The sequence below is a fragment of the Misgurnus anguillicaudatus genome, chromosome 21 (assembly GCF_027580225.2).
Source record: "Misgurnus anguillicaudatus chromosome 21, ASM2758022v2, whole genome shotgun sequence".
Taxonomy (NCBI): Eukaryota; Metazoa; Chordata; class Actinopteri; order Cypriniformes; family Cobitidae; genus Misgurnus; species Misgurnus anguillicaudatus.
Genome location: NC_073357.2, coordinates 16,550,554 through 16,561,482, shown reverse-complemented (window position 1 = coordinate 16,561,482; position 10,929 = coordinate 16,550,554). Strand labels below are relative to the sequence as shown.

The 10,929-nt window shown below is 37.1% G+C and overlaps 1 long non-coding RNA gene across 4 annotated transcripts; it reads right to left on the bottom strand.

The window, feature by feature from the left end:
• Positions 1-680: 680 nt before the first annotated feature.
• Positions 681-10,629, bottom strand: LOC141353263 (uncharacterized). Of its 4 annotated transcripts, none has more exons than XR_012360276.1 (6): positions 7,932-8,268; positions 7,217-7,363; positions 6,947-7,100; positions 6,706-6,798; positions 2,441-2,566; positions 681-955 (listed from the first exon to the last, which is right to left on the bottom strand). It is a non-coding gene; the product is annotated as an uncharacterized lncRNA (long non-coding RNA). The 4 variants fall into 4 exon arrangements; XR_012360278.1 differs by lacking the exon at positions 681-955 and adding an exon at positions 9,814-10,629 and having other exon boundaries at positions 1,762-2,566; positions 7,932-7,989; XR_012360277.1 differs by lacking the exon at positions 2,441-2,566.
• Positions 10,630-10,929: the final 300 nt, after the last annotated feature.

Sequence of the window (10,929 nt, the reverse complement as noted above, 5' to 3'; positions counted from 1 at the left end):
CGTTTGAAAAAAGAAAACTAGAAAACAACAACAGAGTTATTTTAAAAGCCTCTTTGTTTGGGAACTACTTTCTGATAAATTTTTTTTGTATTTGCACTTTTCGGCCAAGGTTTAAACATGATAAACAAGTCTTCAATCAGTGGATTATAAAATTATGTGATTATAAACAGGGTTGCCAGATCCGCAAAACAAAACCAGACTGATGGACATTCAAAATTAGTCCAAATAGGTTAAAATGAGGATAACATGTTGTTGTTTTTTGAAGTAATTTATATATTTAATGATTTTCTATTAGGGATGCATAACGATTAATCGCGATTAATCTATAGCAGAATAAAAGTTTTTGTTTAGATCATATATGTGTGTACTGTGTATAATAACTTTGTATAGATAAATGCATACACATGCATGTATATATTTAAGAACTGTTTACATGTGTATATACATTTGTATATTTACTGGTACTGTATGTATAATCTATATTATATATAAATATTTCATATATAAATATATTTTTTCTTAAAATTATACATACATGTGTGCATTATATATATAATTATACACAGTTCACACATATATATGATTTAAACAAAAACTTTTATTCTGCTATAGATTAATCATGATTAATCGTTATGCATCCCTAGTTTCTTCTTTAAGAGCTGGGTGTTGTACTTCATTGGACTTTTTTAGCCTAAACTGTCAAATGTGACTACTTAACTAACCAATAAACTAAGTCTTACTAAGTCTTTTTTGTGTGTTTGCAGTGATGTTTATTAACATGTATAAAATACTGATAAACTATAAAACTGCACACTTACCTTTATAATGAGAGTCAAACAGGACAGCAAAAAGGTTCCCGGTTCGAGCTCTGGCTAAGTCAGGTGGCCTTTCTGTGTGGGGTTTGCATGTTCTTCCGGTGTCAGCGTGGGTTTACTCCGGGTATACCGGTCTCCACCTACAGGTTAGATGAATTGGAGATGCCAAATTGCATTTGTCTTCATCACATGACTGTATATAACACATTTTTTTTTACTTATTACAGTTTTTCTAAGTCTCTTTGGAGCATTCAAAACATTTTCTTCAACCTCTATATCATCAAGTCAGTTGTGCACAACATAAAAGCAATTTCTCATTGTTTTGGACAAATTGCAAATGCTTTAATACAATCATGCAGATTATTATACAATTGTCCAATATACAAATTCGTCATTAAAAATGGTAAAAAGGTGAATTCATCACAGTTTACATCAGAAAATACTGACACTTCTAATTGTGTAGGTACACTTGGTATATTGACAACATTTGACTAAACATTTTGACCCTCTTGTTCAAGAACAATGACACGCGGATTTGCTATTTTGATAACACTAACATGTTCCACTGACGTAAAAATTTACTTTTAAGAGATGAACTACAGTAAGGATTTTGAACAAGTTACAGGCTTTTGCAGGACATCCATAATGTTGAGCAGTACAGATTGTTCTGAGAAATGCGCACATTCAGTTTAAGCTCCAAAGCAACTGAAAAAAACTAATTAAAGCACCATGAACTAACATGAATAACTGTATTGACATTAACTAACATTAACAAGAATTAATACATGCTGAAAAACTATATTGTTGATTGTTTGTTCATGTTAGTTAATGGATTTATTAATGTTAATGTTAAAGTGTTACCAAATATTCGATAAAATCTTTACTTTGAGATTAAAGCGTGTGAATTACAATGTTTTTTCTTAGTAAAAATTTTTACTAACCTTTTACAATAAAAGAGAAGAGTTGAGAGAGTTCAGAGTTTGGTGCTGCTCTTTGTTGACTGATGATGCGTCACGGTTGCCACGACAACTCAGCTCTCATCTAGAACTTATGTTGTATTGACATTAACTAACATTAACAAGAATAAATACATGCTGAAAAACTATATTGTTGATTGTTTGTTCATGTTAGTTAGGGATGCACCGAAATGAAAATTCTTGGCCGAAACCGAAAAAGAGGAAACCAAGGCAGAAAAACCGAAACACTGAAAGAAATTATTATGCCAATTATTAGTAAAAATGCATTTATGGCTATCACTGTGTACTAACTTTACTAGGGGTGTGTGACGGATCACAAAACTCACGGTTCAGATCACATTACAGTTTTTGACTCACAAATCAGTTACAGTTGCATGAAAGCATCAAACTGTCTCTAATAACAGGAGAACATTAATGGCTGCAAAGCTTACAAAGTGCTATCTGACATCTCTTTATTGTTCCAACCCAGATTGACTGTTCTTCAAAGTCAACCGTTTTGGTGGGAGGTTTTTCTTTCCCAGTCCAAGCATCACAGTCCGAATGAAGTTGAGTGTATTTGCCATGCATTTTGGGTAATCCAAATGCAATGCATATGTAACCCAAAACAAAAGACTTGAGGCAAGTTCTTAACATTATCCATAACAATACCTCCCTCCAGAATGATGGCAGTGGAGATGGGCTGGAGGAACACTAAGTTTTGACCCTCGTGAGGACTATCTTCACTGACAACCGTCAGGACACCAACAGTGATGCATTCTAGAGCCTTGTCTCTCGCTGTTTAGATGCAAAGACACAAATTCTTTAGCATTGCAATTTATGCTAGTCTATAACATTCATTTTTATTGTTGTAATGTATTTAAAGCCACATTCTCTGATAACATTTTCACATTGGATTGTAACAATAAAGCAAACAAAATATATTTGATTTGGTTAAACTACAGCTATGGAGATCCAATAAGGTCTATACATTCTTGAACAGTGACACTGACAGTTCAACCTAGACTCCTTTTACTTAAATTTGAAATGAACGAATGAATATGTATAACGTTTATTTGGAACATTTTATTTCTATTTACATCTCTCAAATTAGTTGTGTAGGTATTAGGGGTGTAACGATAAGCATATTCATATTGAACCGTTCTTTAGACAATTTTCCCTGCAACCATTTTATGTTATTTTAAATGTAGGTGCATCGCGAGTAGAGATGGGCGATATGGCCTAAAATCCATATGGCTAAATGCATTGCTGACTCTTGCGATAGCGGTATGTATTGCAGTGTGTTGATTTTAATAGACTATTTTCAGAACAGGTTATATAGACCCTTAGGAAAGCCAAACTGCTAAATGTATTTTTTTATACAAGTAAACCGTTATGGCTCTGGTAATTTCAACCCATCGCAGGCTCTTCTACTAGAAAATGACAACAGTATCAGAAGCATACAAATCACCACTACACTGCCTCTCTCTCTCTCTCGTTTGCTCACGCATGCACACACACACACACACACACACACACACACACACACACACACAGTGGATCAGCTCCTGCGTGAAGGCAAGAATGCACATCCTGGTGAATTTTGGAAGTTAGACGACTGAGCTGCAGCGGCCTGGCATAAGATTGATAAAAAAACACATTTGAGAAGAAAGGCGCAACAACTCAAAAAGACTTGCGTGTTTCACAATTAAAGACTGTAAGCCCTTTAAACCTTGACAAAAGGTACTTCTAAAGCCAGCAGCAAATGGCTGAATCCACAGGGAACTGCTCCCTAATTCCTGTTGAATTATCATCTGAAACCTTTCTCAAAGAATTCACATCTACCCCCCAGGACAGCTACCCCATGGTGTGGGACAGAAGAGTCACATCCTGCCACACTTTCTCGTCCCCCTCTCCTCATGTTTTCAAAGCAAACTGTATATGAAATGCTACATTCTATATGCACAAAGAATCTGAGACTGGTCTTGTTTGGTGTCATATGAAGTGTTTTAATGCAAGTGGTACATTTGGGTTTATTAATATGACAACAGGATTCAATGTTAATCTGTAAACTTTACCTAATGTTGGGAGACAACTCCTACCTTAGACATGTTGACCAATCACCCACTGTATGTATATTAGGCAACACCCCTGAGTTTTACAACCAATCAGTACCAAATTCCAATATGCTTTGTCTCTCTGGATATTTAAGGGAATGATGTAAAATAGTTCAGCGGGTTTTTCTGTACATGGAAACTCACCCCCATGATGCTGTATCTTTGATACAGCATCATGTATTTTATTTTACTTTGAGAAATCTGTAACCAGATATTCACCATTTGCCAGGTATGCATTACTCTCATTTGATTATTTTTGTTTCTTTCTTCGTATTTGAATTGGAATGTAAACTGGCTTCTGAATTATGTGTTTCCTACCTGGCTAATAAATTATTAATGTTTGATTTTATTCTGTGTTGCTCGGTAAATGTTGACACTGCAAGTAATATCGTTGTATCCGTAGTTACCATAAGGACTGAAATCAGGCTAGGATCGGCCCAATCCCAGTTAGATAGTGAATAATACATCAGCTGAGGATTTGTGAGATACGAATAGCAATTGGCGTTAGTTTAAGTGTACTTAGAAGCCTGGAGGCTGTTTCCGTTTAGAGTAACATTTCTGATTACTCTAAATAGGGTCAGCCTCAACCTCTGTTTATTTCAATATTATTCTATTCATTAACTTTGGTTAGAAATAATTATTGTAATAATTAAGTGTCACCTCTAAGGGGACTAAATAAAGTATGTTTAAAGTTCAGCACGCAGAGAGCGGCCGCTTAAGCGTATAGTCCAACCTCTGGCAGCGACCAACACTGATTCGTTTATGACCGTTGACCAGTATATTAATTATGAGGCCCGTACTAGTATCATGTGCGACTAGGGATGTTCACATTGACCGTTTAACCGTTAACTGAAGGTAAGAATTTATGACAGATTAACGTCATCAGTTAAAAGAAAAAAATATTTGTTAACGCATGGTGCGTGTCGTCATGAGATGACAGACATTTCGCCACTTTTCTATCTTTAATTTGTGAATGTCCTGTAAATGACACAAATTACTGCTGCCCTGATGATCTGATAAAGAAATTATTTGTATGAGAAATCATTTGTATGCGTGTTTGGAAGCATACAAATGACGTCTCCGTTCAGCTTCCAAACACGCATACAAATGATTTCTCGCGCACATCCAGACCGATCCGGACAGACATTCGCTGATGGCCTCTGACCCTGACCATGATAAACATCTCTTTTTTTTGCACAAATGGAGAAAGACGACGCAAAAGCAAAACTTTTTGAAAAGCGTCCTGCTTTAGAAATGACCACTGTGGTAGATGAAACATAGACAATCTGCCCTCTTTGGATATTAATCATCTGGACTGATCGCGTGATTTTTAATAAGGTAATGTTGCGTGAATATCTGATAATGTATGAATCCTGGTTCTGTTGTTGATCTGTAGCTGCTGTTTGCACGTTCAAATTAAATGTTTTGTTTTTACTAGTTCAAAGACAACCGTCAACTGTATTTTTAGTCAATGACAATTTCATATTAAAATCTTATAAGTTAATGGTTAATGTTCGTTTCAGAAGCTACGGTTGTCGGTCGGGAAAATTAACTGATATGAGCATCCCTATTGTGAGAACCGAATGAACGAGTGTAATACCAGAGCTTTATCAGAATAAATAAACAAACATCCATCTAAATTCTGTAAGTTTTAAAAGTAATAATCAATCCGATGTCAGGTGTGGGGAAGACAGAACCCAAGTGCAGACAGCTCTCAACCAAAAATACTTTTATTATATAACAAAAACACCCTCAAGGGGGTAAAACAAAGACAATAATCCAAAAGAATATTATAACATAACATGACACTAAACAGGGCAGGATGAGAGAAAACAAGAACAGACAACATCATCATAGATAAACAATGATCCAGCACAAGACAATAGACACAAGGGCATTAAATAGGGGAGAACTAAACTAGGGAACGAGGACGCACAGGTGAAGGGCGTTGACTAATAATGAATAATTAACAAGGAAACGAGGGGGCGGGGTCAAGACTTAAGACAGGAGAGCACGAGGCACACAAAACACAAACACAGGCCACGTGACTCTCCACACAAAACAAGACAACAGTAATAAGGGCTGCCATGATCCTGTCACATTAAACAAGGGAAAATACATACAGTGCTAACAGGATCATGACATCCGATTTGTAATATAATATAAACTAAATCTTTGTCTTTGGAGTCAGATAAGAGATAAAAATATCTAAATTATGTAACGCCAAAACGTCATCTGCAAAGCGCGGGAAAAGACCGAACGCGCTATAATCCTTCGCCATGCTGTTGGTTTCCGTCATTGGGCCAACGGATGGATGGGGTCACATTTTTCACCCCCTTACAAGACCATAATGGCAATTTCGCGCATGGAGCAGCAGTTAACTTATGTGCAATCTACCGCCTTTGCGATCGACTGGTTTCAGCCACGTTTATTCAGAATGACGAATATGATGATGCTTTGCTGGCTGCAGCTTGTGACTCTAAATTTTGCGGGTAGATTGTGTAATTAACAGGCATTATCGCGATAGAGATTTTAATTCTATTGCATTTTTAATTCTATCGTATGCCAATCATAAGGAAGTTTCTCTGGCATTTCTTTCCTTTTGCTGTATCAAAAATGTACTGAACCGTGGCACAATACATATCGTATTGAACCAAACCGTGAATTTTGTGAACAGTAGGTATTGCTAAACAAAATACATTAATCACTGTACAAAATGTATATTATATATCGAGCAGATAGAATTACATCTTCTATGTCAACACAGGTATAGTTTTATATTCATGCAGACCAAACTTTTTCTTATGTGCAAGTACTTACAGAGCAGGTCTTGTAGAATTCACTGAAGTCGTCACCAAGTAAAATGGGAATGCCTTTGAGGACAAATGAGCAAAGTACTGTCATGTCTGGTGTCTAATGATACACAGAGAGAGAAAAGATAAGTTAACAGAGTAAATTGCAAGGCACAAGCAGACAGGAAATAAAATAGGTTGGTCTGGATTGTCTCATTTAGAACTAGATGAACTATCATACAGATCAAAAGCAAAATGAACCTACTTACCAGCCAGCTCATGTGCTGCATCAGCTCCTCCAGCTTCTGGCCAACAGTTCCCTTTTTGTTTTGAAAAGTTTGATGAAACGTGGAGCATACTGGTCCAAAGCCTCAAGTCTCCCTCAAGATTCGTACTCCCGATTCTATTAAACTCAGCAAACACCTGAAAAAGTAGAGAGGGGTATTTACATTCCAATAAGTGTTTGAATTTCTAGCCACACACCTTGAATTTATTTTTGATTTGCATCATTTTATTGGTTGAAAACAAAAATAGGTTACCTGTCTCTTTGTGAAAAGTGCTGGCCATCGTTCTGTACAGCAGGCCCTTGTTATTTTACAATTTCTTGTCTGCGTAGTGGGAATGATTGGTCCATCAATTGTGAAATGAGAGTGCCACATTTGGTTGTTTTTTCTTCATTTCTTCCACTAAAACACAAAGAACTGACATTATATGGGGATGATGGGAGAAAAAATAAATAATTTAGGTTAATGTGTAAGATAGATTTATAAAAATTCTCTCACATCTTCATGGACACAAACATGAATGTTTTAATATTTTCCTTGAAAATGCAAAAATGAAAATGCATCCGTGTAGATGAGGGAATCAAAGTGTTGTGCACATTCTACATTATGGCCAAGCATGCTCGCTTAAAATAGCATCTGAATACCACAAGCAACACTTAAAACAATTCCACGACTGACTTTAGACATTAGGAACTGCAAAATAGCATCAGGGATTGTTTGCGCCGGAACACGCCTTCTTTTTTGGGCCGAACAGCCCAGGGAGCACAAGTTCATTCCTAGTTTAATAACGTGCGTCTGTGGAGGGAAAGTTCGCTGTGCATCGGGTGCAAGATAGGGCCAGCTGCATTATCAGACTTTAAATACCAGAGCTATAGGAAAAACGAAATCCTTGCAAAAATCTAATGGTCAAGTTTTAATCATTGAACTTCAAGACAAGTGAACGGAGCAGTACAAAAGGTAAATGACTCACTTGTGGTTGGCATCTAGGATACTGTCTAGTCCTGGATATGATGGACTGTCCACAGTATCTATAAAGCCAGTTCAGAAATACTAATTACATCAAATATTTGAAATTCAACATATGCACAAAACATTATAGTATATTTCATCATACAGAATGATAAATTCATTTAAACACACAAGATATTTACTTTGAATTTCTTAAATTGATTCGCTTTTGTTGTAATCCAATTGCTCTGATGTAAGCATAACTTTTACTTTAACATGCAATAATAACAGTTATTAGTTGAAAATAACTTTTATTGCTGGGATTATGGAATGTGAGGAGGATTGATTACCATTCTGCTTGAGCCCGAAAGAGGACAGCTCAAAAAAACACAACACCTCAACACAACCAAAGTTCACAACAACCCACAAACAAGCAACGCCACATGCGAAAACCAACACACGCCTACAACCCACAGACAGCTCCCCTTATTAAAATGTGCACATTATGTACAAGATGACCTTGAATAATAAGGTAAGCAACGGAGTATGCCAGCAAATACGTTCCCTATCATAACAGACTATGATAAACTGTGTAAAAAAATTTCAGACAAGGAGACACTCTTGTCTTGCTTAAAATAAAATGATACAAACTTGTTCTGCCTAAACTTATAAAAATCAGTTATAAAGCTCAGGAAACTCACAAACCACCGGGATCAGTCTGTCATCATGCTAGTCAGTACGTTACTCGACAAAAGTTACCTTACTAGGCTTGTTCGACTTCATACGGCGCCGTAAGAACCGACAGCCGGATGACGTCAAAGTATCGCAAGAATTATTCAAGAAATCTTAGGCTTGTTTGAGTTGCAGCTTGCCTTGCCTGAAATTCAGACGAGAGCAGACGGCTGCAGTAAGGGGAGGAGTGAAAAAAGAGCTTTTATGTCAGACACTTCACCAATCTCGCAGTCCAGTCGACTACAAACGTCAGCATAGGCAGAGATCACGTTCGCGTATTTTATCGCGGATTAAATAGATGCAAATTAAATACCAATAAATTCATTTACATAAAGATGTTTATAAGGAGAATCAACGAAGGTGAACTGTTCGTTACTGGAAAAGGTTACTTAGTAAATGTTGGGATGAATAAATCTAGTGGTAATACAAATTCGTTTCTGTTGTGTGAAATATAAACAGCTCACAGTACAAATAAATCAACACCAATACAGAAGTTTACAGGAATTCATTAAAAATATAAATGTCATAGTAAAGAACAATTGAATTAATATAAAAACTACTACAGGAATTAGAGTTTTTAGAATTAACAAGTCATCAGCTGACATAACCTGGCCAATGAGCATTAAGCTGTGTCGTCAGCAAGTCTTTTCCCATCGTGCTTTTCGTCAACGCAGTTGCTGGAGAGCAACTGCGCTCGGCTGTAGAATCCGACGAGCCCGCCTCTCCATCGCGAGAGTTATTTTGCACACGTCAGCGTGACATCAGAGCAAGTCGGACGTAAGTCGGACACTTTTCTAACCGACATGCATCTTGCGCGGATCACCGGTGATCGATTCTGCGCAGAATTTGCTCATCTCAAACAAGCCTCTTATTTCGTCTCGCGATACTTTGACGTCATTTGGCTGTCGATTCTTGCGGCGCCGCATAACAATAAAGTTATTCCTGAATTTTAACGTGTCAAAAGTCTTTAAAGTTACCAATTTTCAACACCGAGAAAGTTGTGGATTGAAAAATGAATAAAGTATTGACCAAGTTTCAGCAAAATATAACGTTAGCCACGTTATGTCTATAATATAGTTCAGCAGACATTACTACACGAATATCAAGCACAAAACACTGGCGCTGACTTACAGAAACAAAACGGTGTGCACACGGGTAAAATATTTACTTACCAAATGAGTGTGCACAAGCACAAGAATATCGTCTGAAGATAATCACAAGTGCCGTAGAAGCGATGTTTAGGTCCAGCTCCACCTGGTCAGTTGCAGCATGTGGTGAGGTGACATGACATCATGTAACCACCGTCTGCAAAATTACGATTCCCGCAACGCCAAGACCCGCCCCACGAAGCACCTTGATTGGTTGGGTTTAGGCATTTCAGAGAGGACTGATCTGCGCATGTCCACATGTCATAAACTTACTTTTTCTATATGAATCCAGCTCAAGTAGACTGAGCTGGTAAGATTTTTCAACCTCAAAGTACAAGTAACTCACTAAAAGCAAGTGTTAAAAGCAGGTTGATAAAAACTGATTAAGGTCAATTTACTATTTTTAAGTAAGTACCATGTTTGCATTCACAGTGTAATTTTCTTTATATGTGTTAAGCGAACATAATAAGATTTTTTGATCGCTTGTTTTTTTAAACGCGTCTTTCTCGCGTGTGCACCATTGAGGGCACTTAAACGCGCGTGCACTATTGAGGGCACTTGAATGCGAGCGCTGCACACACAGAGACAGAGGGCGAATGCCAAACAGCGCAACAGTCGCTCCACATAAAAACGTTACGTTGTTTTACATTGCTTTATTTGCCAAATGTATGTTAATGGACTACAGTATGAGACACAGGGTGACTCTCTCTAAAGTTTACACATTAAGAGTTCTGATCTTTGAAGGGCATACTGTGATGATCACGTCTGGACCGGACATTTCAACCGCATGTGCCTATGTGTGTACAGAGTTAAATACATCCACACCGCAGACATTTTGCTTCGGACAAGCATGTGCGGGTCGCAGTTTCTATTTGCGTCATAACAACATTTCGGCCGTATTGTTTCGGTGATAAAAGTCTTTCGCCAAAAACCGAAAATGCTCTTTTTGCCGTTTTAGGCGGAAAATTTTCGGTGGCCGAATATTCGGTGCATCCCTAATGTTAGTTAAGGGATTTACTAATGTTAATGTTAAAGTGCTACAAAAATATTCGATAAAAACTTTACTTTGACATTAAAGCGTGTGAATTACAATGTTTTTTCTTTGAAATGTAATAATTTTTACAAACCTTTTACAATAAA